This window comes from Salvelinus alpinus, chromosome 28, assembly GCF_045679555.1.
Source record: "Salvelinus alpinus chromosome 28, SLU_Salpinus.1, whole genome shotgun sequence".
Taxonomy (NCBI): domain Eukaryota; kingdom Metazoa; phylum Chordata; class Actinopteri; order Salmoniformes; family Salmonidae; genus Salvelinus; species Salvelinus alpinus.
The window spans coordinates 45,564,777-45,570,429 of NC_092113.1; positions in this window are offsets into that span (position 1 = coordinate 45,564,777).

Genomic DNA, 5,653 nt, shown 5'->3' on the forward strand with positions numbered 1-5,653 from the left:
CCTTGCTTGGTGAGCGAAACAACAAAAAAACGCCACATGCTGGAGGGAGAGAGATTTTCCGCCGAGTTGGCCTCTCTCGTCCTCTCCCTCTCTGGTAGATATGAATGGAGAGAGTGACGATCGGGGAAGAGGCGTCCTCTGCGTAGTGACATCACTGACACGCGCGTACGCGCACACATTCAAGACAGCTGGGAACTCGGAAGACACGGACGTCAAATTAAATGTTATTGGTCACATACACATGGATAGTAGATGTTTTTGCGAGTGTAGCGAAATGCTTGTGCTTCTAGTTCCGACAGTGCAGTAATATCTAACAAGTAATATCTAACAATTCCACAACAACTACCTAATACACACAAATCTAAGTAAAGGAATGGAATTAGAACGTATAAATATATGGACGAGCAATGTCAGAGCGGCATAGGCTAAGATAAAATAGATAGTATAGAATACAGTATATACATATGAGATGAGTAATGCAAGATATGTAAACATTTTTAAAGTGGCATTATTAAAGTGACTAGTGTTGACAGTGTGTTTAAGACAACTGGGAATTTGGGAAAACAAGCTCCGACTGGGAAAAATCGTTTTGAACGGTCATCCACCACGGAGTCAAAAACTCTGGGATCAAACTAAAGCTCCAACTGGAAAATCACTGACATCACTATTTGACCTCGTTTTTTCCAAGTTCCTGAACGCACCAACACACACACACACACACACACACACACACACACACACACACACACACACACACACACACACACACACACACACACACACACACACACACAGGGCTTGTTCGAAATTGCAGCCAACAGTGCAGGCGACTACTGACTGATCACCTTGCATTATAAATAACAATTCATTATTATTTGTGGATCAATAAGCCAGTCACCATTTACCCACAATGCATCATGGATTTGATGCTCTCTTGAACATAGCCAGTGAGAAGGGTGCAATTTCCTGAATTAGCAGGAACCCCTCTTTATAATTCTATTGGTCCATTTTTAGCCTATGACTCCGGTACACAAACAGGTAACCTAACGTACAGTAGCAGGCATAAAAGAAAATGCGTTTCCGTTTTTCAGAGGAAAAGGAAGCTACGTTGAATTAGCTGTATCACAGATGTAGAATCATGGAGAATTGAGTTACGGGGTGTTTCATGCTCACCTTATGCCCTTGGGGGAATCCCTGCAGCCATATTTGTCGTCGGTCCAAATGATGAGCCGAACAAGGGGAGTTTGCAACTTAAGCCTCTCAGCCCTTGTTTTTAATGGAGTTTGCGAGTGCACAATTATGTTCACTTCGGGGCCTGAAACGCCCCATAATTCAATTTGCGATGATTGTACATCCGCTAAGAAAGGTGTGTCCAAACTTGATTGGTACTGTAAGTTTACACATCCTACAAAAAAGGTGCTCCTAGAGTTCTGGGAACATGAACGAAATCAGAATACAAGCTTTGGGTGGATAGGCGATGGCATGGTGAGAGAGATGGGGTTGTTTGGGAAGGAGTTCAGCCCATCTGTGGTTCTTCCTGCTATCCCACCTTGGTTTCTCCCTCAACCAGTGATACATCTAGGGTTGCTTGAGAGGGTAAGAGATGTGGAGGAAGGAGTCGATTCAGTTGTAAGTGAACATTTAACACAATACTAGGCTTTCTATAATATATTCACAGATGGATCTAAGGACCCTAAACCAGGGAGGATAGGAGCAGCTTTTAATGTTCCTGAGTTTAAGATGGCAGTGACAAAAAGAGCAACGGAAAATGTATCTGTTTACACAATGGAGTTGTTGGCTATACTATTGGCTGCAGAGTGGGAGGAGGAGGTGAGGCCAGACAGGGTAGTAAACTGCTCTGACTCCTGTGCAGCACTGGTGAACGTAAATTAATTTGTGTCTCAGAGCAGACAGGATGTTTTGTATGAAGTTTTGCATTGCTTGGGGGTATTTGTGAGGTTCCTCTGGGTACCAGCTCATGTGGGAGTAGAGGGGAATGAGGAGGTGGATGTTATCACCAACAGGCTCTCAAGCATGCTAATGTTGAGATGGAAATGATAATCAGTAAAGCAGAAGCCAAGGGGTTAAATAGAACAGGGGCTAAAACAAATGGCAAGAGTTTTGGAACTGGGAGGGAAAGGGAAGACACCTGTATAAGATGCAGGAAAAGGTGGGGGCAGGGAGAGACAGGGAAGACACCTGTATAAGATCCAGGAAAAGGTAGGGGCAGGGAGAGAAAGGGAAGACACCTGTATACGATCCAGGAAAAGGTAGGGGCAGGGAGAGACAGGGAAGACACCTGTATAAGATCCGGGAAAAGGTAGGAGCAGGGAGGTCCTGAGGCCGAGAGAGAAAGGAGGAAAAGTGTAGTCACACGGCTGGGACACACAAGGCTCAATAAATGGTTGTGGAAACATGGGAGATGTGATCATTATCAGGAGGAGATGGAGACTAATTCAGGGCCAGCAATATGGGAGGGAAAGGGAGCGATTGTTATTAGTTTTGAGGAGTTATGGGGTGGAAGAGCCTTTTTCTACATTGTAGAATAATAGTGAAGACATCAAAACTATGTAATAAAACACATATGGAATCATGTAGTAGCCAAATATATTTTAGGTTTTAGATTCTTCAAAAAGCCACCATTTGCCTTGATGACAGCTTTGCACACTCAATGATGATGGCCTGAGGCCCAAACGGTTGATGACGGCCTGAGGCCCAAACGGTTGATGATGGCCTGAGGCCCAAACGGTTGATGATGGCCTGAGGCCCAAACGGTTGATGATGGCCTGAGGCCCAAACGGTTGATGATGGCCTGAGGCCCAAACTGCTGATGATGGCCTGAGGCCCAAACGGTTGCGTTTTCTCTGGGCACCATGATATATTCTATGGGCACCATGATATATTCTATGGGCACCATGATATATTCTATGGGCACCATGATATATTCTTTGGGCACCATGATATATTCTTTGGGCACCATGATATATTCTATGGGCACCATGATATATTCTATGGGCACCATGATATATTCTATGGGCACCATGATATATTCTATGGGCACCATGATATATTCTTTGGGCACCATGATATATTCTTTGGGCACCATGATATATTCTTTGGGCACCATGATATATTCTATGGGCACCATGATATATTCTATGGGCACCATGATATATTCTATGGGCACCATGATATATTCTATGGGCACCATGATATATTCTTTGGGCACCATGATATATTCTATGGGCACCATGATATATTCTATGGGCACCATGATATATTCTTTGGGCACCATTATATATTCTTTGGGCACCATGATATATTCTATGGGCACCATGATATATTCTATGGGCACCATGATATATTCTATGGGCACCATGATATATTCTATGGGCACCATGATATATTCTTTGGGCACCATGATATATTATTTGGGCACCATTATATATTCTATGGGCACCATGATATATTCTATGGGCACCATGATATATTCTTTGGGCACCATGATATATTCTTTGGGCACCATGATATATTCTTTGGGCACCATGATATATTCTATGGGCACCATGATATATTCTATGGGCACCATGATATATTCTATGGGCACCATGATATATTCTATGGGCACCATGATATATTCTATGGGCACCATGATATATTCTATGGGCACTATGATGATTCAATAAATATCTTTATTTAGCATTCTGTATACTTCTGGCCCTTCTTTGGACACTGTGTTAACTAACCACCAGATGAGCTTCAATGCCATACAACTCTCCTTCCGTGGCCTCCAACTGCTCTTAAAAATGCAAGTAAAACTAAATGCATGCTCTTCAACCGATCGCTGCCCACACCTGCCCGCCCGTCCAGCATCACTACTCTGGACGGTTCTGACTTAGAATATGTGGACAACTACAAATACCTAGGTGTCTGGTTAGACTGTAAACTCTCCTTCCAGACTCACATTAAGCATCTCCAATCCAAAATTAAATCTAGAACCGGCTTCCTGTTTTGCAACAAAACATCCTTCACTCATGCTGCCAAACATACCCTCGTAAAACTGACTATCCTACCGATCCTCGACTTCGGTGATGTCATTTACAAAATAGCCTCCAACACTCTACTCAGCAAATTGGATGCAGTCTACAGTGCCATCCGTTTTGTCACCAAAGCCCCATATACTACCCACCACTGCGACCTGTATGGTCTCGTTGGCTGGCCCTCACTTCATATTCGTCGTCAAACCCACTGGCTCCAGGTCATCGAGAAGTCTTTGCTAGGTAAAGCCCCGCCTTATCTCAGCTCACTGGTCACCATAGCAGCACCCACCCGTAGCACGTGCTCCAGCAGGTATATCTCACTGGTAACCCTCAAAGCCAACACCTCCTTTGGCCGCCTCTCCTTCCAGTTCTCTGCTGCCAATGACTGGAACGAACTGCAAAAATCACTGAAGCTGGAGTCTTATACCTCCTTCTCTAACTTTAAGCACCAGCTGTCAGAGCAGCTCACAGATCACTGCATCTGTACATAGCCCATCTGTAAATAGCCCATCCAACTACCTCATCCCCATACTGTTATTTATTTTGCTCCTTTGCACCCCAGTATTTCTACTTGCACACTCATCTTCTGCACATCTATCACTCCAGTGTTTAATTGCTATATTGTAATTATTTCACCACTACGGCCTATTTATTTCCTTTCCTCCCTTATCCTAACTAATTTGCACTCACTGTATATAGACGTTTTCTACTGTATTATTGACTGTATGTTTGTTTATTCCATGTGTAACTCTGTGTTGTTGTTTGTGTCTCACTGCTTTGCTTTATCTTGACCAGGTCGTAGTTGTAAATGAGAACTTGTTCTCAACTGGCCAACCTGGTTAAATAAAGGGGAAATATTATTATATATATTTTTTTATTCAGTTTTGGATCTACTCCTTGTTTTGACAGTGTGCCGCTCTCCATCTCCTCCAGCATAAAATGACATCAAGTTTGATTTACTCTAAAATGATAATTTAAAGGTCAATAACTTAATTGTATTAGCCAAAATCTTTATACACAAATGTAGATTTTGGAAGATGCCCTGAACTTCTCTGCTGCCTTTGAGACATACAAGCTGATATATGTATAATTTAATTCTTATTATACTAGTGATGGGGAACTGAGTCTTCCCCATTCTTATTATACTAGTGATGGGGCACTGAGTCTTCCCCATTCTTATTATACTAGTGATGGGGCACTGAGTCTTCCCCATTCTTAGTATACTAGTGATGGGGCACTGAGTCTTTCCCATTCTTATTATACTAGTGATGGGGAACTGAGTCTTCCCCATTCTTATTATACTAGTGATGGGGGATTGAGTCTTCCCCATTCTTATTATACTAGTGATGGGGGATTGAGTCTTCCCCATTCTTATTATACTAGTGATGGGGCATTGAGTCTTCCCCATTCTTATTATACTAGTGATGGGGAACTGAGTCTTCCCCATTCTTATTATACTAGTGATGGGGCATTGAGTCTTCCCCATTCTTATTATACTAGTGATGGGGCACTGAGTCTTCCCCATTCTTATTATACTAGTGATGGGGCACTGAGTCTTCCCCATTCTTATTATACTAGTGATGGGGGATTGAGTCTTCCCCATTCTTATTATA